General features: G+C 60.3%; 1 long non-coding RNA gene across 1 annotated transcript; it reads left to right on the top strand.

Moving 5' to 3' along the window:
• The first annotated feature begins 427 nt into the window (after nucleotides 1-427).
• On the top strand, nucleotides 428-18,075 carry LOC309645441. Its single transcript, XR_014254896.1, has 2 exons — nucleotides 428-1,584; nucleotides 17,273-18,075. It is a non-coding gene; the product is annotated as an uncharacterized lncRNA (long non-coding RNA).
• The last annotated feature ends 4,114 nt before the right edge of the window (nucleotides 18,076-22,189 follow it).

The following is a 22,189-nucleotide window of genomic DNA, read 5'->3' as shown; positions in this document are numbered from 1 at the left end:
CCCACCTCTGACACCTCAGCTGCCCCCAGACAGCCTGATGGGGTTGGGAGGCCCAGGCAGGCATGGTGGGAGGGGAAAGAGTGTGCTCGCCCCGGGGCCGTCCAATGTTGGGGGTCCAGAGAGCGGAGATGGCTCTAGAGGCTCCTGGAAGTCAGAAGTGTGCTGGGGTGGGGGAGCTCTCACCTGGATAAATGGACCCCATGAGATGTGGGGGCCCCACCCCTCCTCCCAGAGGGACAACTGAGGCTGGCAAAGGCAAAAGTCTCGTCTGTCATCTCGGAGCCCAAGGTGGAGCCTCCTGGTGACCTGACCCCAGCCCCGACCCTGGGTTCTCCCAAGGAGGGTACATGGCCAGCTGTGACTGCTGCAGGCCCCAGGGACCGAAGACCCTCTGCCCACACAGTTCATATAAACAAACTGTACCTCTGGTCTGTGGGGGTAGACTGTCCAGTGCCCCAGAGAGTGGGCAAAGCTGGCCTCTGAGGCAGAGGGCTAGACTGGCTCAGCTAGAGTCTGGTGGACAGTGGGGAGGAGGTGGGGCAAGAGGAGTTGGGGCAAGAGGAGAACTTGGGCTTCTCAGGGGCTGAACAGAGACACCCGGCTACGGCGCCCTGAATCACTCCTTGATTCCACAAGCACACAATGAGCGCCCGTGTGTGCCAGGCACTGCTCAACTGCCAGGGAGCACGGTGATGAGGACAGACGGGGTCCTGGGGACAAGGCAGAAAAGCAGAATCGAGCAAGGCAGAACGCCCCCTCGACCCCAACAGGAAATGCAGGCTGGGCGGACCTCAGGATTAGAGGTTACTGCTTCCACCAGCAATCCCTGCCAGGAGGCTCCTTAAACCAGTCTCAGGACTTCATCCGGAAGATTAAGTAAGATAACACCCTAGTAAATGTATTAGCACAGGCTGAGCCCAGGGGGCTCTGTAAACAGTCGGAGGAGCAGAGTGGGGGAAACGGACACTCAGTGAGGCTTAGAGCCACTGGGCCCCTGAGAAGAGGGTTCAGGTGGAGGCTTCCAGGAAAATCGTGGGGGGAGCAGGCCGGGTGCAAAGGCCTCGGAGAGGACCCCAGGAGCCCTGCGGATGGCTGGGGCTACTCCCAGTGTCCTAGTCAGGGGCTCCTAAGGGCTGTCCCTCGAGTGTGTGGGTAGCACCCCTCCCATGTCTAGAGGATCACCGTGAGGGGACCGGGTGGACCAGGAAAAGGTCACAGGGCACCACCGGCCAATGGGGGTGTGAGTGTCCCCCCCTCGCCTCGGGGTGGGCACTCGGAGATGCCAGGGACCCTCAGAGTCTGTCCTTACCTCCGCCCCAAACTGGCACTGGGCATCTGCTCGTCATGGTGCACGAGGCCCGATCCCCAAACAAAATATTTGGTTTCTAGGGTTGATGGCCTTGAAATGCAAATATTGCTTCTCTGTTTACAACAAACAGTCACATTTGGGCTCCTGGAGCCCTGAGCTGGCTCCTGGCTGAGATAACCAGTGTCCGCTGGCCCTGCCGAGAGCCAGGCAGGGGCGGCCCCTCTACCCCCCAACAACCTGGAAGTGGTGCAGGACCCCCACCACCTATTTTGTGGGTAAGGAAATGGAGGCTCAGGCCCCAGGGGCCAGAAGAGCCCCCAGCTCTGGGTGGGGCCAGCCTCGGCTCCTTGAGGTTCGCTGGGACCCCCAGGCTCTCAGGAGGGGCCCACACTGGAGGGGGCTGCCGGTCCCCAGGTGCTTCTGCCCAGTCCACTGGTCACACTGGTCTGTCTTGGCCAGATGACCCTGCCAGAGGCTGTTCACAAGTGGGCAGGCGTGGGGACCCACAGACGGCAGCTCAGCACCGCCTGGACTTCAGGGCCAAGACAAGGTGGGAGAGAGGCTGCCGGGGTGGGGGTGGGGCGGTGCACGGCCCTCTGCCTGAATGGGTGTGAGCAGGGATGAGCACCCACCCCACCCTTCCCCTCCAGGACCCAGAGGCCAGCACGCTGCCTGAACACGGCTGGCCGGAAGCCTGCTGAGGGCAGAGATCAGCCCTGCGCAGTGGGTCAGGGGGCACAGAGGCCCGAGCCTGCTGGGGCCCCCAGCTCCCCCGTTCTGTCTCCTCACATCCCATCTCTGCCGGCATAGCCACCCTGAGCCCGCACTGCCGTGCTGTGTGTTGTGCGTTCCAGCCCCTCCCCACACGGTCAGGGCAGCACAGGGAGGGGCTGTGTGTGGATTAATCCGAAGACCCTCAGGCATGTGGGCTCTGCAAGTGAGGACTCAGGGATGACACAGAGGTTCCGCACCGAAAACCACGCTGTTTTCTCCAGAGGAGACCAGGGGAGTCTGAGGCAAGTTTAAGTGTCAAAATCTGCAAGCAGGTGTGGACTTTTGTTGTCCTGGCCCGGGGCGGGGGCGGGGTGGGGCGGGGGTACCTGCCGAGTGAGATGAGGCAGGAAAGGCTGCTTCCTTCCCACTCAGGACCTGCCAAGAGATTCATCTCAAAAAAGCGGAACTACTGGGCTCGGCATCTCCAGCCCTGCTGGCAGCCCCTGAGGGATGGATGGGGGCAGTGGCAGAGGCACAGACTCCACCCACAGGGCCCTTTCCTGGGCTGTCAGGAGAGGGGGGCTCCTGGAAATTCCACACACCCCCCTCCCCGTGCTGAGCACCAGGAGCCTTCAGGGCAGCTGCATGGGCCCCACCCCTGCCTGGAGCACCTCCTCAGGTGCCTCAGGAAGGCCCAGCGCAGGGAGGATCGGGGCAGGAGGGCCCAGGCTGGCCTCCCTCCTGGCCCAGTGGAAAAGGCGGGGGACCCCTGGGAGGACGCCAGGCCCATTCAGGCACTCTCCACAATCTCCGCAGGACCTGAGGTGTCCTGCACAGCTAAGCTTAAAGAGCCCCTCAACCTTGTCCAGAGCTCAGACATCAGAGGAGAGATAAATGACACGTGGGGAGGTGCGTGTCTCCAACACGGTGAGTCAGTGGGGCTCGGGCAGGAGCAGCCTGGGCCCAGCCCTGCTCCCCGATCCTCCATCCCCCAGAACAACCTGTGTGGCCCCAGAGGAGAGGGCCGGCTGGGCGCCTCATTGCTCAGGGGACACAATCTTGGCCAGGACGCTGGGAGGCCCTGGGACCGGGAGGGAAGAGCTGGTGTCTGTGGTCAGCCTGCCTCCAGGTAGACAGCAGCAAAACCCCCAGGCCTCTGTCAGAGCGGGGGCTGCAGGGAGGGGGAGCCCCAGGCCCTGGGGGTGGGGGTGGCTGGAGGGCCGCCCAAGGGCTCGGCTGGGCACCCGGGGCTGGGGAGGCCCTGCAGAGAGCAAATGGCATAAAGGGGTGGGGAGAGGGCTCCTTTGTTCCCAGAGCCCGGGATGCGTGAGACACGGTGGGCCTGGGTCCCAGTCCCCGCTCTGGCGCAGCGTGTGACTTCGGGTGACGCAGGGCATGAGGGCTCCGTCTCCAGGTGTGATGGGGGTGGGGGGGCCCTCACCCTCTCCCTCTGAAGATGTCACTGGCCCTAACTGGGAGCATCATACCCGACCAGGTGAGCTCAGATCACACTTCACATGTGAGGGGTGGGGCACATCATCTGCTGGCCTAAAATCGGGTTTCCACTTCTCAAAAAAGCCAGTCCGGCCTCCAATTGGGGCCAAGCAGCTTGAGACCTTGGCCCAGCACTGCCGCTTGGCCTCCGTCTCCTGGTCTGAGGCCACCCCAGACGCCTGAGTGCCAGGGATCAATCACTCGGAGGCTTAAGGGGGTCCCAGGCGCTCCTGGTGGTTGGGGCCCCATTTTCTCTTCCTTTTCCGGGGATTGGGCATCAGACGTTGAGCACGGAGGGTGGACCAGCAGACGCCCCCATTGACCAGGACCCCTCCCCCCGGGGCCTGCAGCCCAGAGCCCTGCCAGGTGACAGGGGAGAGGCTGTCTGGCTCATCTGCAGAGAGGCCAACCCGGCTGAGACACCGGGATGTCCTCCATGCACCATCCCCTCCCTCACACTGGCCTAGCTGGAGGTGCTGAAGGAGGCAGGACTGGCCTGTGTGGGCGTGGGGGCGTGGTGCTGGCAGTAGGGTTGCCACGCAACTGCCACAAGCATCTGGTTGTGACTGGGCTCCGTGGGCTGGAGGAGCCCCAGGTTCCAGTAGCCGTGCTTAGCCACTTGCTAAGGTGGCAGGACGGGACCATGTCCCAGACGCCCTGGGTCCCTGGAGAGAATGCCCCACGCCCCCAGTCCTGCTCTCAGGAGAGGGTCCCAGAAGTTCTCCAAGCAGCTTAGAGCTGCGGGCTGGGAAGCTGTGACAGTGGAACTCAGGCCTGAGGCCTTGCTACAGTCCCCTCTGCCTGGCCGAAGTGAGGGACAGTCCCAACCTGGGGCCCAGCCGCTCCTGGTGGTCCTCAGCGGCAAGTGTCACACCAGCAGAGCCCCCCCAGCGTGGTGCTCTGAGCTTGACTCCACAGCCGGTGGGGGACCAGGGAGTGGTCCCCAGGCTCCCGAAGCCCCGGTTTTCCCATAAGTGCAATAGGTGTCCTTGTGGCCTGGTTGCTCCCTGAGGATTTGGGGTGACCAGAGACAGCCCCTCCCTGGAGGCCCAGCACTGCCCTGGGGCACTGACTACTTGCCAGGCTTCCTGGGGGGTGAGGGCTGAGGACAGTGGGGGTCTCCATCCAGACTTGGGGACAGCAGGACATGGACACTGCCTGCCAAGGTTCCAGCCTGGTCCACCCCAGTCCACTCCTTGTGGGCCAAACCCCAGCACCTGGCCAGGTGGACTGGACAGTCCACCCTGCTGGGTGTCTGGGTTTTCTAGCACCTTCTGTGGTCCTGTTCCATCCTGCACCTGGGCCTCCTGCCAACCCAGGGTGGGAGTGAGGGTGGGGGTGGTCCCTGCTGGCACATGGGAAGCGTTGGGGGCCGGATGAGGGAGGAGGCTAGCCTTGTAGGAGGGTTCCACTGGCTGTGACCCTATCCATCCGTGGACGCCACCGAGGAGGACCACCCCCCACCCTGCAGGCAACACAGAGCCTTGGTCTCCCCACCCATCATACAGGCCCCACCCCCTTTAAGCAGTTTGGAGATGCCCTGATATGTGCCCCCGGGAAGCTCCCCACGTCCTGGGCTGTCTGTGCTTGGCCGCACACCTGGATTACCTCTTCCTTCTATGTCCACATCCTCACACAGACCAGGGCATCCCTGATCTGAGGGTGTCCCCCCAGCAGGCGCTGAGCGCCCAGGCACCCCAGCCAAGGAGCGAGGCAAGCAGGGCCATCGGGGCCTGGCTACAGGCTCTCCCCTGCTTGCATTCAGCATCCCGCCCAACGTTGGGTCTGGTCCAGGCCACACAAGCCCGAGGCCCTCCTGTAGGTCTGGGAGCTTCAAGGAGAGGCAGGAATCAGGAAGTGCCAGAGGGCGCAGATGTCAGTGTGTGTATGCGGGGGACTTTGAAGGGGGAAGTGATGTGATGACCCCCTTGCCCTGGGGCTTCTAGGTCAGGGCCCTGGGGGGTAGGGGATCTCCGTGCCCCCCCATGCCGGCCCTCGTTAACAGGTGGCCGCCTCTGAGGTCCATGTGGGGGTCTCTGCATCATGGGGACCTTCAGGTCTTAAGGATTGTCCAGGCACCGATGGGGTGTCGCTCAGTGGGGGTCAGACAGCTGAGCCGACAAACTCTCCCTCCAAGGGTCCTGGAGGCACAGCCCTCCTCACACTGGCTCAGGGTGGCCAGGTATTAGGGCACCTGGACACCCCAGGCCTTGGTCTGTCTACAGGCTGGTAGCCTCACCTGAGCCTCCCTGAGGGGTCCTGGGTTTCCCAAGGCCCAGGGACTCGCATCTCCTGGGAGGAAGGTCCCTCCCCATCCCGTGAAGTCGCAGCCCAAACCGGCAGATGGATGTGGGCTCAGGAGGTGGGGCCGCCATAAACATGCAGATTTACACACGTGAGTCAGACAGACTCGCGACCTTCTGTTTGTTGAGCAAAAAACGCATACATGAGATTTCTAAGTGCAGCCCTCCCTCCAGCCTCTGGATTGGGGAGGCTCACAGCCCCTACTGTCCCTCTGTGTAAGGCCCGGCTGCCATGGGTTTATTATTCCTCGGACAAACGCTGGGCTTGTCCAAGGCCCTGGGAGCAGACTGGGTACACCAGAGACCAGACACTGTGGGGCCCTGGAAAAGCTGGTGGTGGGAACCCTGGGACTGACACCCCGATAGCCGGGCCTCTCTGAGGGGCATTCAGAGGGAGACAGGGCCAAGCTGCATGTCCCCAGCCCTCTTGCATCCAGGTCTGCTCCCCATTTGGTGGCTCTGCTCACACGGGCCTCTGGAAAGCCCATGCAGAACCCCCTGCTCCTGAGAGCTGGGCCAGCCCTTGCCCCTGGGGCGGAGGATTCAGGGTTTCTGTCCAGGCTGAGACACTCCGCTGAGCCCACCCTGGAAAACATAGGGCAGCCCAAGCCTGTAACGTGATGGAGGAGGGGCGATGCGCCCCTCCACGGTCGGGGTAAACCAGCCCTAGCATCAGGCCACCTCACACACCTGTTGGTCCAGCAAGAGCTGCCCGCAAGCCTGGGAACCCTGTTTCCTCTCTCAGATGGGCACTCTGCCCCATCAGTGCCTTCCTAGTACCCACCTGCCTGTGTGTGTTTGCACGCCACCCTCTGAAGCAGTTTGTTTTAGTGTTTCATTGACCTGGCAGTGCGGAATCTCGAGGCAGAGGCCATGGAACCCCTCTCCTCAGCTCCACACAGACCCCGGAGTCCCTGCCTGTCACTGGCACCTCGTGAGGAGGGCGCCTTTCGAAGGGGCTCTGAGGCCTTTGATGCCTCCAGGAGAATGGGAGTGGCTTGCAGACAGGCGGGCGGGGCTGCGGGCCATGGCGGTCTTGGGACACAGCCAAGCTCTCCCTGCTCCCAACTTCACAACTCTGCCCTTCCAGAAACGATTTCCCAGCCACCGAGTCTCTGAAACCTTCTGGAGTGTTCCGGGCTGAGCTTGGGGGACAGAGAGCTCGGGGCCGAGGTGGGGCCGCTAAACCCTGACTCTCCCTATTTTATTGATCCAGGACAATTTCCGGATGGCAAACCCCATTAGGTCCTCGTGCACCATTAAAGACTTTAAAAATAACAATTTATCACTGATGCCCAGGGCAAAGTTCAGGGCAGGATGCTGTGTGCCTAACGGTGAAGGCGCCACTCTGGACGTGGGGGCGGGGATGTTGTGAATCTGGTCACCCACGGCTGGGGGGGGCACTTGTCTCCCCGGGTAGTCGGGAGGGGCAGACCTTCTGCTTGGGAGCTCAAGTCCACTCAGAGCCCAGGAAGCTTTGCTCTAGCCAATCCCAACCCCCACCTCATGGGCCCCGGGCGCCCGGGATGCCCGATAAGCAGAGTGTGCTCCCTGCCCAAAGGTGGGAGGCCTGGCTCAGCCCCCACCCCCTCACCCCATTCCCAAGGCCTGGTGAGCAATTCTCCACCAAGACCAGGAGGCCCCGTCGCCATAGAAACAGACCACGTTCCCAGAGTAAACCACCGCCATCTGTGTCCCTTTCTGGCCAGGGCTGGGAGTGGGTGGGGACAGGCGGCCTCTCCCCACTGGATCTGTTAATGAGACAAATAGGGTCAGGTCCCCGCTCGCACCGCCCTGCTGTGCCAGCTTCCCATTATGCAGGAATCAATCCTCCCCCTGACCCCATCTCCCCTGCCCCCTGATGCGCCATGCTGGCGCCAGCCCCCAGCTGGCCAGCAACACGCTGAGCCCAAGCCCATCCTGGGCTCAGAACCAGAATTAGCCACAAGCCAAGGAACACCAGGAGGCCCCAGAAGCTGGGAGAGGTGGGAAGGATCCTCCCCTGGAGCCTGCGGAGGGAGTACGGCTCCGAGACACCTTGACTTAGAGCTTTTGGCCTCCAGACTGCGAGAGAATGAATTTCTGGGTTAAGCTCCCAGGCTGTGGTCCTTTGTTAGGAGAGCCCTTGGAAGCTAACATTCTACCTTAAATAATGGTTATCATGGTACTCTACAACATGGACAGTTAATGTCTCATGTAAAATATGAACAATGCATCTTTACATCTTTTGGTGTTCTTCTTGGTTTGTAATATACAAAGGAAACCTTGTACACTCAAGACAGCCCCCCCGGTTCCCCCAGGACTGCAATGACAGCTCTCGGCGAAGCAGTGATGCTCAGGTGCCTCCAGCCAGGGTCTCCCTCTATCTGTGACGCCGTGCTGGCCTGTCAGCTGGCCACGGGGTGGCCGGGGCTCGGCCAGCTGCGCCAGGCTGGGCTGGTGGCTCGTCCAACCCACTCCAGGGCGCAGCTCGTGCTGGCCAGTGTCTGTCCAGCCAGCGGTGGCCCCTCTGGCAGTGGTCACGATGTCACCTGGAGGAGGGACACCGGCTCAGCCTGGTGGGGTCCCTCCACTTAGTCAGCCCGTATACTCATGGGGCCACTCGCTGTTGGAGGCAGAGGTGTGGGCAGACGTGGAGGCCCAGCTGGAGGCCCAGGAGGAGCTGGGGCTGCCTGAGAGCTTCCTGGAGGAGGGGTCCCAAGGCCGGTCCTGAGGATGGAGAGAGATGGGAGGAAGAGCAACCTGGGGGAGGCCTGGGGGCAGAATGATCTGGGCTCTGAGGACCCATGAGGTCGGCCTGACTCGCAGAGGGGCTGCGGCTGGGGGCTGGCAGGGGCCATTGTGGCGGGGGTGTGGGACAGGGACACAAAACCCACCAGGAAGGAACTTTCTGTAAGTCAGGAGTAAACGGTGTTTGTGAGGACGAGGCGCCAGCTCCCTTACAGAGGCAGGGTCCCCAGAGCACCCTTCCCGCTCTTCTCAGGAAAGCAAGATTTACAATAATGCAAAGTGCATTAGTGCGGTGGGGGCGGGAGGGGGTCTGGTCCCACCGGCTGGCGGCTGGGCTTCCTCACTGGCCTTTGTGTTGGCAGCGGGGCTGCGGTCGGTCGATGCCTTGGCTGACGGCTCTTTAGAGCTGCCCAGGGTTGTGAGGGAGGGGCGGCGCTAATGGGGGGCTGGGAGCGGGCAGAGGCTGCCCCCCACACCCCGTGCCAGTGCGCCCTCCCTCCGTGGGCCTGCCTGGTTGGGGGGGAGGTCTTCCCCCCTCCCCAGAGGCCACATCTGACCTTACCTTACCCACAAAGAAGACCCCAAGTCCCAGGAACCTCCTTACCCTTTCTGGGGGACCCAGAGGGTGGACGTTAGCTGGGTCCGTGGTCATCAGGCGCCAAGGTGAAAGGCAGGCAGAGATTGGGTCTCTGATGGGCTGGTGGGGTCAGGCCCTTCCAATCCCTCGCTAACTCCCAGAGCTCCAGGCACACCCTGGGTGCTCACAGGGTCTTAGAAAACCAGCATGACACACTGCCATTGGTGGGTGAGCGTCACCAAGTGCAGGGGGAGCCCTACCTGGATTCCATTGCCCACGTACCTCCCAGAGGTGCCCAGGCTGAGCAGACTTGGGCCTGTGGGGAGACCAGAGATGGAGGGCTCCGGCCTTGGCCAGGCCCACTTCAGGGCCTCCCCTTGGCCTCCGACGGGCTCAGGGCCTGGGACGGGGGCCTCCATGTGATCCCCATGGCCCCTGCACTGTGGCCCTCCAGGATGGTCTCCAGGATGGAGGCCTGAACGGTTCCCCCCATCTCTGGGAGCACCTAGAGTTCAGAGGGCAGCAACTGAGCCCCTGCCTCCTGGGGTCCCTGTCACTGTTGCGACACTGTGTCTGCACTGACCTCTGGAGCTCCAGCTGGCCGGCCCAGGCCGGAGATCCGTGTCCCAGCTTGCCTCGGCCTGCCTGCCTGGGAAGGGACAACACCCAGGAGCTAAATTTACACCTGAGGCCGCTTCCCACAGCCACAGAGATCAGGAATCGAGGAGCTGAAGCAGGGAGGCTCAAGTTACCTGGGGACCGTGCCTCCCACCCTGCCCCCCGAGCTTGGAAAATCAGGCAGGGCTGGGGGCCGTCAGTGGAGGGTGCACATGAGCCCAGAGCAGGGCAGCGGGTGCAGCTGTGGGGCTTTGTGGGAGGGATGGGGGTGCCAGTGCGGGGAGGCCAGGGAGGGAGAGGTCGGCGGGATGGGAAGGGTTGCAGCTGACCCCTTGGCCAGGCCCTGTGGTGACCTTGCCCTTCTCCTCCAAGCACTTAACCGGCTGCTTGCTCCCTCTTGGAGACTCTGAGTGGCCCTGGTTCTCAGCTAAGTGGCTCCACACCATGTCCACCGCTCCCGCGAGGGCCTTCGGAGCTTGGTGTGCCGTCCAGCCGACGTCCTCTGTCTATTTTCAGGGCCTCTTTGGGCTAAGTGCTGGGTGGAGCCGGGCCTCCTGCCGCGGCCCTGGAGGGGCTACACTGGGGCTGTTTGCATCCTCTCTGGGGCTGCTGGGCTCCTGGTGCCGCCTCGGGCCTGACATCCTTTCAGATGCACTTGGGATGCCCTTGGCCAAGGACGCTGGGCTGGGGTGGGGGGTGGGGGCGGGCGCCGGCTCCTCTTTCTTGCTGTAAAGGTGTTGTCTTGGAGAGAAGAGAACCCTTTCTCTCAGGATCTCCCACAGGAAAAGCAATGCCCCTTCCAGTAGGGTCTCCCCGCCTCTGCGCAGTGGGGCCCAGGACTGGCTTCTACCCACCGGATGCCAGCGGCACCCCGTCCCTTGGCGTGTGACAACCAAAAATGCTTCTAGACGTTGCCAAGGGTCCCCCGCGGCAGAGTCGCCCCCAGCTGAGAGCTGCTGCTTCAGGGGGAGCATGAGGTGGTCCCATGGGGCTTGAACACAGAAAGGTGATGTGAGGGTCCCTTGGGGTCCCCTGTGTGGGGATGTTTGGGGCCTGGGGACCCCCAGTCACACTGTATATAGGACCCCGACTCCTCTTGTCTGACGGGGGGCATAGTACGGCCCAGCCCAATAGGCATCGGGCCCAGACCCCACTGCTAGCGCCTGGGGGTTACAGGAGGAGTGTCAGACTTCACCCACCTCCCTAATGGTTCCCAGAATCCCCCAGCACCAAGCCCTGGCCACCGTGGCCTGCAGCCTACCAGGCAGAGGGCTGGACACCTCATTGTAGTCACCCCACACCCAGAGAAGCAGACCATGGCTCCATTTTGCAGACAGGGCACAGAGAGCTTAGGAGTTTGCCAGCAGTCACACAGCACTCAGGCGGGATGAGGGCTCACCTGGGAGGCCTGACTTCAGGGCAGCTCCGTGCCCTTGACCGGAGCCTCCAGAGGGGCCGGAGGAGAGGGAGGGGTGGGCGGGAGGCAGGTGTTGGGTGGAGAGTATGCATTCTGCACAGGTCCTCTGTGTCTGCCCTCCAAATGACCCCTGGGCTCTTATCTGGAGCCTGCACACCCCTAATCGGCTCGATTGCCAACAGAGGCATTTGCAGATGATGCTGCTAGAGACTCTTAACATCAGAAGCGGTTCCCTCGCAGACACTCCACTGGGGCGGCCCAAGGTCGCTGGGGCCACAACTTGAGGGGGTGCGGAGAACTGGGGGTGGGGCCAGGGGCAGGCCAGCCGAGGTCAGAGTCGGGGGGCAGGCATCCCTGCTGCAGCCCGGGCTCCCCCATGCAGTGGGGGAAAGGGGACCCCCCTGACGCCCCTTCCAGGCCCCGGTCCCCCGGATCTCAGGGTTTGCAGCTTAGGGCCGGCCCAGGATGTGTTACTGCTGTGTGGCCCCAGGCTTCCCCCAGGACCCTGTACATCTTTCTTCCTGGGCTGCAGAGGCGTAAGATGGGGAGGGGGGTGTGAGCAGCCCCTGAGACCTGCAGAACGTCAGGGCGTCCAGGACAGCCAGCGCCGAGGCCCGAAACACAGGGCTCAGATGGGGTTCGGGCCCAAACACTAACAGTGTCAAAATGGCCCCTCTGTCCCCCAGATGGGGCTTGACCTCACCAATACCCCGAAAGGCCTCAGCCCAGCCCCAAGCTGCCTGGACCCCTCCTCGGGCCAGCCCCACTCCCCATCATCCCGTCCATCCTCGCTCCCAGGAAAAGGCCTGCGAGTCCCGTTATTCCTGTTACAGAGGCAGCAAGAGGCTCCCGCAAAGTCCCCCAGTTGGTGGGGGGCTCGGCAGACCCTGAACCTGCCCATGACCCAACGTCCAACACCCCCGCTACCTCCAGCATGACGCCTCATCTGCCATCCCAGGACCAGGGCCTCCAGGACGGTGATGTGACCATCGCTGGTCAGTCCAGTCACTTCCACGGGGGTCTGCTGGGCCCAGCCTGGCTAAGGGGTGACCGGGTGAAGGCGTCAGAGCCTGCAGTCCTTCTGAGGCCAGCAGAGCCCGCCGGTGGTGGACACCAGCCTGGGGCTGAGGTGCCTGGACACAGGGCAGGCAGTGCAGGCGGTAGGCGGGCAGGCACCGCCCCCCAGGCTCCCTGCCTGGCCCACCGGCTTCCACCTGTTCAGCCTGTAGGAGGCTACGAAGTTAGGGACCATCCTAAGACCCTCACTTCTGACCCCATTGCAAGCCCAGAGGTCCCCAAGACCACCCTGATGTTCCGTGATTCTCCAGAAGGGCGCACAGCCCCGTGATGCTCACGGGCACGGTTTGCCCTGGGGACAGAGCACTGGTGGATGTGGGCCAGGGTGCGGGCCGCGTGGGGCAGGGTCCAGGCAGCAGACACCAGACCCCTTGTTGTCCCCCCGACGGAGCCAGCACACCTTGCCCCCTGGCATGGACCGTGAGGGCACACAGGCAGTGCCAGCCGGGGGTGCTCCCCGAGCCGTGTCCAGGGATTTTACTGGGGATGCGGCGAGGTGGGGGAGCCCCGTGGGTGGGCAGGCAGGAGAGCCCTGCAGGAGTCTCTCCAAAACTGTGCAGCTTGAATGCTGCGTCTGAGGCCACGTCCCAGCACCCCAATGCTGCCTGGGGTCTGAGAGTCAGGAGATGCCCTGACCTCACTAAGCCTCAGTTTCCTCGCCCATAAAAGGGCTGGTTGGGAGGTAGGTTAAATCCTGCCCTGCCCATGGCAGGACCACACGTGTGTCCACTCTAGCTGGGCGTTGGGGCAAAGGTGACGGAGCTTCTATGGATTCTGAAAGGCTCACCAGTAATGATGGGGCAGGGGTGGTGAAGGGGAACGCGGGTACAGGGGGCCTGTGACCCCTGCATGTGCCTTGTGGCCACTGAGCTCCAGGGCTGGTGGGGGCTGGGCTGGGCACCCTCTGCCCACCCTCCCACTCTCAGCCCAGGCATAAGCGGCCTCGAGACGTCAGCCCATTCCTGGCCCTGCAAAATCTCTCCTAAATCCTGTATTTAATTTTGTTCTCTGGGAAATTGTAGGAGGTTTTGGAGATAAAGCTGAGCTGATAAATCAGGGATTTGGCCATTCTTGCAAAAACTCTTGGACTGGGAGGTGGGAGGCAGGCCCAGGATGCCTAAGTCGGCCGGGCCTGGCTTAGGAGTCCCCCCCCTTGGAGCACCCACAGGGCCCCCCTCACTAGGACTGAAGAGACTCTACAGCTGGGTCAGCAGTCTCCCCAGGGTGATGGGCATGAAGGACACCAGGGTGAGCATGACACACATGGGGGTCAGACCCCAAGGAACACCCCCAAGGTGCTGTTAGAAGGTGTGTCCACGCACTGCAAGAGCTTGAGGGGCTGAATTACGTGGGGGAGGGGGGTTGCTGATATTCAGCCATCCCTTGAGCCCTCTTCTCAAAGTTGTGCTTCCAGGACCTGTGTGGAAGGGGAGTGGCAGCACCTGGAAAGGAGGGCCTCTGGAGTGTGGAGTTCCGGAGTTTGGAGGAAATGTCCCATGTAATTGTGGAGGTCAGCAGGTCCAAAATCTGCAAGGTGACAAAATTCCTAGCTAGAGGATTACATTTGCCAGTATTCCTTATAGTCAGGAGTCAACATTGAAATGCAAGAAGTTATTGGGTAGAGTTTCAAGTAAAGCTCCTTACAACTTTATCTGGGAGAGAACTGCTATTCATGATGGCAAAATGCCCTTAAGAATGAAAATATATATCATGGGATGACACATATGACAGTGTTTACGCAGTGTTGAATATCAAGAACAGTGAACATTACCCAAGGCCCTTGCATTCGCTTCTGGGGAAAAGGCTGCTGACTTTCAGAGCTGAACTTAGATCATCAGCTCTCCTGGTTCTCAGGCCTCCAGACTCAGACTGAAACTACACATTAGTTCTCCTGGGTCTCCAGCTTGCCAGCTGCAGATCTTGGACTTGTCAGCCTCCATAGTTGCATGTTGAAGCCCTAACCTCCAAGGTGATGTGTTTGAAGGTGGAGGCTTTGGGAGGTGATTAAGTATCGATGAGGTCTTGAGGATGGAGCCTCTGTAATGGGATCAGTGTTTTTTAGAAGAAGAGGAAGAGACTAGAGCTTTCTCTCCATCTTTGCCATGTGAGATACCGAGTGAAAAGGCTGCTTTCTACAACCAGGGAGAGACCCCACCAGAAGCCCACTGTGCTGGCAATCTGATCTTGGAGAACTTTGAGAAATAAATTTATATTGTGTAAGCCAAAAAAAAAAAAAAGTTGTGCTTCCGAAGACCCTTCCCCCGGGGGGTGTGGTGTCAGTCCCTGCCCTCGCTGGCTGCTCTGCCCTGGGCATGCCCCACTTAGCCAACACTGCCACCTGTGAATAGTCTCTTCCAACCTCCGACACATGTTGTGGCCAATGTAGAGTGGAGTAGTAGGATGATAACCTCCCTCATTTGGGAATATATACCTCTTTTAATGTGACCCTGAATGACATTTGGTTTGTCAGCCTTGAAACCTATTGGCTGATGTCCACCAGCGGCCTCAGAAATCCTGGTGGGTAGGGCAGTTCTTGTCTGGTTTGCTCATTATTATTGGATTTGTCTTTTTAATAGGAGTGGTATTCAGCCAGCGGGCAGGTGATGGCTCGAACCCAAGAGTGCTCTGTGTTGTGAGCTGCCCACTTGGCCCCCTTGTCCTTCCTTTGCCTCTCACCTCTCCCTTGCGTACACCTCAAGCTGGTTTCTTGCATTTCCTTAGCTGGGTCTGAGTTCCTTTTACTCCAACAAAGGTTTGTGAATGCTGGGATGTGTCCCTGTCTCTGGACTACTGAAGGCAGAGGAAGGAGGAGTCCCGAGCCAGTTCTGAGACTGCAGGAAGCAATCAGGGCAGACTTCCTGGGGGAGGGGTGAATTAGCAGGAAGGGGGTTGGAGAGCATTCCAGGACGGGTGTGGATGTGGGGAGGGTGGGTGTGCTGAAGCCTGGGATGACCCAGGTCCTGGCTGGGCCAGGTTTTGCAGTAGTGACAGAGGTCTGGTCATCTTGGTGGCTTCCCACAGCAAAGGTATTTCAGGTCCCTGGTGGGCCATCCAGGGCCTGCCCCATGCCATCCTCACTCAGGGACACATCACCAGCCACCTAGCAGGGGCAGGGCAGGTGGAGAATCGGCGCCAGCTCTTTAATGCTCTGCCCATGAGTGACTCGGGTCACTTCTGCTCCCCTGTCATTGACCACAGTGGGGCCCAGGGCTTCACCTAGCTTCAGGGGGCTGCTGGGGGCCCCCTGTGCACAGATGCGGGGCCACAGGCTGCTGCTGAACAGAGGATGCCGGGCACTCGGGGTCTGTCTCCAGCCAGGAGAATAAAACCCCTGCTGTCCAGGTGGGTGCACTGGGCCCACCCCTAACCTCAGAGCCTGCAGGTTCCCCCACTGAGAAGCAGTGCCAGGGGGAGCATGCCCTGGAGGAACAGACATCTTGGGTGGAACCCAGCCTTTGGCCCTGAAGTCAGAGAGTGCGAGAAGCCTGGCGGCCCCAGGAAGAAACCTTTCTGGAAAGAGACATGATTTAAAATCTGCCTTGAAATTCCTGCCATGAACTTTCTCCTAACACTGCCTCTGGAGACAGAAGTGAAGTGACCCACGGCAGCCGAGCATGGACAGCGGCAAGTCTGCTGCCCAGGGGCTGTCCCTGGACCCTCTGCTCTTGAGCAGCTGCAGACCCCCATTCCCTGAAGGCTGAGGAATTAATAGCAGGGCAGGGGCCGGCTGTCCAGAGAGGCCCCAGCACCTGCCCTGGGAGAAGTTTCCAGAGTTGTCCAGTCCAGATGGATGCCAGCTGCGCGGCCTTGCCAGAGCGACTGCTCTTCTCTGGGCCTTGGTCTCCTCGTCTGTAAACGGGACCCGGCGGCACTCAGGGTGACTGTCCAGCAGATGCTGGGGCGGGGCACCGGAGGCCACAGGAGTGGGGGTCAGCAGGAACAGGCGGGCGTAAGCGAGAGTGGGGTGTGCGGCTCTGGACCCCATGGCTCCCCCAAAATTCCACCGGCCAGCATGCTCGAGGGATGTTCCTCAGAACCCGAGGGTGGGAGTCCCGGGTCTCGGTGGGCCGCGCACTCCTACAGAGGACGAGGTGGAGTGGACAGACAGGGACAGAGCCCAAGGACTGGGGACACAGGCTGTCCAGAGCCCCCGGGAGAGACACGGAGCCAGTGGGCCCGGCGCAGCTCCTTCCTGCAGCATCTGCCCCAAGGCCTCCCTCAACGGAGCGAGGTGCTGCATCCGAGGCCGGTCTCCTTCTCCCCAGGGGCAAGGCACACGTGCACAGGACAGGGTGCAAGCTGCCCAAGTGTCGCGTGTCGGGGGCGTTGGAAGGAGACACCTGGTGGGGATGGTGACTCTGTGAGCCGCTTGGCGTCCCCCAGCTGTCCCCCATCCCTCTGCCATTCTGCGGGGTGGGCAGACGGAGTCCAGGCCCACTGGACAGTGGATGGAGGACCCCAGGAGGTCATCTCTCGTGGGAGCCCATGGAGACCAGGGCAAGTCCTCCCTTTGTGCCACCTCCTCCTTGGGATGGCCAGGGCCTTTCCCAGCTGCCTGGTCTCTGTCCAGCTCCTGTGGGCTGACTCCAGGTCCCGCTCCCTTGCCTGCTCTGTGCTGGCATCCTTGCAGTGGGCAGTGTGAACTCTCCCAGGCCTCACGGACAGCCTACCCATTCCGGTTCCAGGCTTCTCCCTTGCAACCTGACACATGGCTGCTTGAACTCCTCCACTGATGGGGAGCTCACTCTCTGTGGGAAGCACAGCCTTGCAGCACCATGCTATGATTAAAGCACCCCACGTCTCAGGGCCCTCTGTTTCATGGACACATCTCAGGCATTGCTCATCTGTGTCCAGATCCCAGACACTCGTGTCCTTGGAATTGAATCTTCCTTGTGGCTCCACTGGCCCAATTGTTGGATACGCTGCTTCTTTCCACTTTGTTTCTGATCATAAATTTCACTGCTGTGCAGCTTGGTACAAGTGACTTTTTTCATTTTTTTAAAGATTCCCCCTTATTTGCAATTCTTTCCTAGGACTGGATTTCCAGGGCTGGAATTGCCGTGTCGGGTGCGGGAGTGGCTCTCGACATCACCTGCCAAACTGCTCCCAGAAAAGCTGACCCAGCTGGCCGGGCCCACAGGACAGACAAGTGTGGGTTTCTCCGCAGCCCAGCCTGCACTGGGTTTCGAACTGCTGCCGTTTCCCCTGGTTCGATGGGGGTGTGTTGGTGGTGGGAAGTCCTTCAGGTTTCTATTATTTTCAAGTGGTGTTTGGGTAATAAAAACAATAACACACTCCAAAGGATGGAAAGCAGTGTTCAAATAAAAACCTGATGCCCACGTTCACAGCAGCACTGTTAACAAAAGCTGAAAGGTGGAAACAACCCAAAGGTCCACCAGCTGAAGATGATAAACACAATGAGATAGAGCCACGTGGTGGAGTATTACTCAGCCATGAAAAGAAGTGAAGCACTGACACAGGCTAAAACCTGGATGCACCTTGAAAACAGCTTGTGCAGCAAAAGGAGCCAGATGCCAAAGGACAAATATCTATGATTCCATTTACCGGAAACATCCAGAACAGGGAAATCCACAGAGACAGACGAAGACTGGGGGTTGCTGGGGGCTGGGGGAAGGGGGCGGGGAGTGAGTGCTAATGGGGACAGGGCTTCCATCTGGGGTGACAAAAAAGTTCTGGAACTGGATGAAGGTGGTGCTTGCACAGCCTTGTGAATGTACTAAATGCTGCCAACTTGTACACTTTAAAATGGTAAACATGGTAAATTTTCTGTTATGTGTGTTATACACAATAAAGAAGCAGTGACAGTAGTAACAAACGCTCCTTCAGGGCTTGCTCTGTGCCAGGCACAGTTCTTACCTCCAGCGATGGCTCATTACTGCAATTTACAGATGGGGACAGGCTCTCCTGGGTCACCTCATGGCGGGCACCCATCCGCGCCTCGTTCCTTACGTCCCTGCAGCTCTGTCCCACTCCACTTCCTTGGGCAGAAGTTTCTCTGTAAAGCCACTTCGATAAGTATATGCCTGTCTGTCCTGCGCCCAGTGATTCCTCCTCTTCCGTCAAGAGCCAGACATCCACATGCCTCCTGCAGTTGGGGTCTACACGCTATCTCATCCATTCTGGAGTTTTAAAGCTTCTTCTAAAACCTGTTTAGGAGAACAGGAGACGAGATGGCAGAGTAGAAGGACCTGAGCTCCTCTCATGAGCACACCAAAATCACAACTAACTGCTGAACAACCATCGATCAAAAAGGCTGGAACCTACCAAAAAAGATATTATACATCCAAAGACAAAGAAGAAACCATAACGAGATGAGATGGTAGTGAAACACGAGGGAAAGGGGCATGGCACAACCCTTTATGAATGACATAGCCATTGTGGGTATGACCATAAACTGGTTAGAACCGATTAGGCCCAAGTTGGCGGAAGATTCGACCTCCAGTAGACCTTGAGCCTCATTATATGCTCATTGTAATACATTAGCTAAATGACACGCCCACAGGTGCCAGGACAATTCTGAGGCTGACCATCAAAGGCCAAAAAGTGGGCGGTGGCCCAATTTCTGGAAATCCCCACCCCTTCCCAGTTGGAATAATCCTCCCAGTCATTAGTCTATGAAACTACCCAGCCCATAAAAGCTAACCACACCATAATTCCGGGTCTCTCGCCTTATGAGATGGCCCACACTGTCTGCGGAGTGTGTTTCTCTCAGGGCCACTCTCAGTTTCCAAGAGGACCCCATGCTCTGGGGCCGCTCTCGCCTTTTGAGATAGACCACATTCTGTCTATGGAATGTGTATCTCTATAAATAAATCCACTTCTTACCTATCACTTTGCCTCTCGCTGAATTCCTTCTGTGCTGAGACATACAGAATCTGAGCTTCATTAAGTCCTGAGACCAGATGTGTGTCAATTAAAAGACAGTGGTTTGAGTCCCTGCTTGTGGGTTCAAGTCCCAGTCTGGGTCTTGGCTGTGTTCAAATCCCATGTGAGTTGTATGGTTTCAGTAGGAGGGGGCACTCACCATATAATCAAATGCCATACCTGCCAGGTGGGTGACCCACAGACTGGAGAATAATTATATAGCAGAAGTTCTCCCACAGGAGTGAGAGTTCTAAGTTCCCCATCAGGCTCCCCAGCCTGGGGGTCTGGCATCCAGAGAAGGAGCCCCCAGAGCATTTGACTCTGAAGGCCAGCGGGGATTGATCGCAGGAGCTCCACAGGACTGGAGGGCGCACACACTCTTGGAGGGCACACACAAGGTCTCCTGCACCAGGACCCAGGCAGTGACTCCACAGGAGCCTGGGATGGACCTACCTGCTGGTCTTGGAGGGTCTCCTGGGGAGGCGGGGGAGGCTGTGGCTCTCTCTGGGGTCATAAAAACTGGTGACGGAAATGTCTGGGAGTGTTAAACTCTCGCTGGAGGCAGATCTCTTGCTTGGGTCATTAGCACCAAGACCCGGCCCCACCCAACAGCCTGTAGGCTCCGGAGCTAGGACACCTCAGGCCAAACACCAACAGGGCGAGAACACAACCCCACCCATCAGCAGACTGGCTGCCTAAGACTTCCTGAGCCCAGAGCCACCTCTAGACACGCCCCTTGACCTGCCCTACCCACCAGCTCCTCCCACCAGTGGGCAGGCACTGGGCCCTCCCCCCAGGAGGCCGGCATAAGCCTTTAGACCAGCCTCACCCACCTGGGGGCAGAATGCAGAAGCAAGAAAGCTAAATCCACAAACACAGCCCAGGACCTACCCTGGGACCAGCTGGCCCCTGGCCCTTGGGTGATGAGAGGGGTCATGCAACTGCGGGGGCACACAGGATGTCCCCTAGGGAGGGCCAGTTCTCCAAGGTCGAGAGACATAACTAACCTTCCACATACATAAAAATAAAACCTGTTTAGCTCAGACATGTGTGCAGTTAGTTCCGGAGAGCAGGGTTCTCGAGTGGTGGTGAAGGTTGAGAGCACGGTGTCCACCTCCCAGCCCCGTGCTGCTCGACGACCATCAGCTCCTTGCCGGCCCCCCCTGGGTGGGTACCCAGGACCACCTGTTTCTGGGCCCTCCCAGCCTTCTCTTCCACCTGTGGCCACCTCTCCACGCAGACGGCCACAGACCTCACCCAGGAAGGACCTGAGGGTGGGAACAAGGCCAGGGGGTGAGGCCACCCAAACGAGGGGACAGCCGTGCCAGGAGCTGCACACACGCCTCGCTCCATCCTCACATACCACAAGGGAGAGACTGCCCGAATCCCCATTTCACAGATGGGGAAACAGAGGCATGATCCCATGATGGCTCCCAGCCACGCAGCCTCTGGGTGACCAGGCCCCGGCCACCTGCAGCTGCCATATGCAGCGCCCACCTCTGGGCGGATGAACTGCGTCCCGCGTGTGATGTCCTCCCTGGTGAGGCGTGGGCAGGACAGCGCTTGTGGCCCTCAGCCCCCCATCCCCCCACCAGCCAGGGCCAGGCCGGGGAGCCGAGCCAAGCAAGTCCTCAGCTTGTCAGACTCCCTCTCGTCCGCCCGGCTGCCTGGTTGAGGGATGTGGCACGGAGCCCACCTCGGCCGGAGGCCAGGCCTCCACATGCCTCCTGCAGCCTCGCTCCCGCCTGCCTGCCTGCCCACACTCAAGTCCTGTCTGCTTGTCCGATCCTGCAGCACCAGTGCCTCTGCCGGACCTCACACCCCCCAGGGAAGGGGCTCCACAGCCGCCTTGGGGGTCAGACCACCCTCATGCCCCCCCACAGCCTTGGGGGTGCCTGCCCCCATCTGGACTGTGTGCCCTTCAAGCCTCAGCCAAGGGGACTCTTCCTCCAGGAAGCTCTCCTGAGCCCCCTCCCCCTCCCCCTCGGCCTCCTGTCCACACTCTGGGCTGCTGCACCTGGAGGAGTGGGCCTGCTCATCCTCCCCTCCTGCATGTGGGGCCCCTCCCTGCTCCATGGCTTCCCCAGCATCCACTGTGACCGTGGCCAAGGCCGGGCTCAGGGCTGTCTGAACCGCTCCAAATCCTCCCGTTATTAAAATGTTCCGCTGGTCCCAGGAGAGACAGGTGAGGAGGCACCTCTCGCCTGTGCCTGGCAGGTGGTCTGCTGGTGGCCAGAGGCTCCTTGAGCTGTCATTCCAGGTGGGAGAGTGGGGAGGGCGTGGTGGGGGGTATGGTCTGAGGAGGCCAGATGGCTGAGTCTCTGCCCCTGGTATCTGAGTGACCTTGGGCCCATCACGGCTACCTGGGCCTGTCAGGGTGAGCTGCAGGCTGTGAAGCTGAGCAGAAGTGACAGGCTCCTGTCTCCCCATCTGGCAACTTCCAGGCTTGACCACGAGTGAGCAGGGGCCTTGGGCCAGAGGCAAGCTGGGCTGGACCCAGCAGGAGGAGCCCTTCTCACCAGGTTCATCCACTACTGGTGCCCACAGGGGTCCCCAGTGATGGTGACATGGAATGGGTCAGCACCGTTCCAGAATGACCCTGCTGTAGGCCCTGTGTGGGGACGGGACCCCAGGCCTGGGGCAGGAGTGTGTGTCTCCTGGGCTGCCCTGCGTCCTGGTTATCCTTCTGCACAGCTGGGGTCAGTGCTCTGCAGCCACCTCCGGGCTGTGCTGCAGGATGCCCGTTGGGAGCTCGGGGTGCGGGCCAGGGCAGCCTCTGGACCGTCCTCTAGGTGGGCCCTCTCCCTCCTAATCGTCCTTGTCACAGGGAAGCCCGTGATGGAGCTGTAGCTCTGCCCCCCATCCCCTGCCGGAAGGCCCATCTGTGGCCCAGGTGAACTTGGCCCTGCCCTCCCCATGTTCGGGTCCTGACCCGGGGGCTCAGTTGAGGCAGAGCGCCCTCCATGGCCCCCAGCTGACTGAAAACCCACCCCCAGCTGCTAGGGTCTCAGTTGACCCATCCAACTCTGAGTCCATAAAAGGGGGCACTGGGGTCAGAAGGTCCA

Source organism: Balaenoptera physalus, assembly GCF_965194825.1.
Source record: "Balaenoptera physalus genome assembly, chromosome: 16".
In the NCBI taxonomy this organism is placed as follows: Eukaryota; Metazoa; Chordata; class Mammalia; order Artiodactyla; family Balaenopteridae; genus Balaenoptera; species Balaenoptera physalus.
This window is presented reverse-complemented; position numbering and strand designations above follow the sequence as displayed.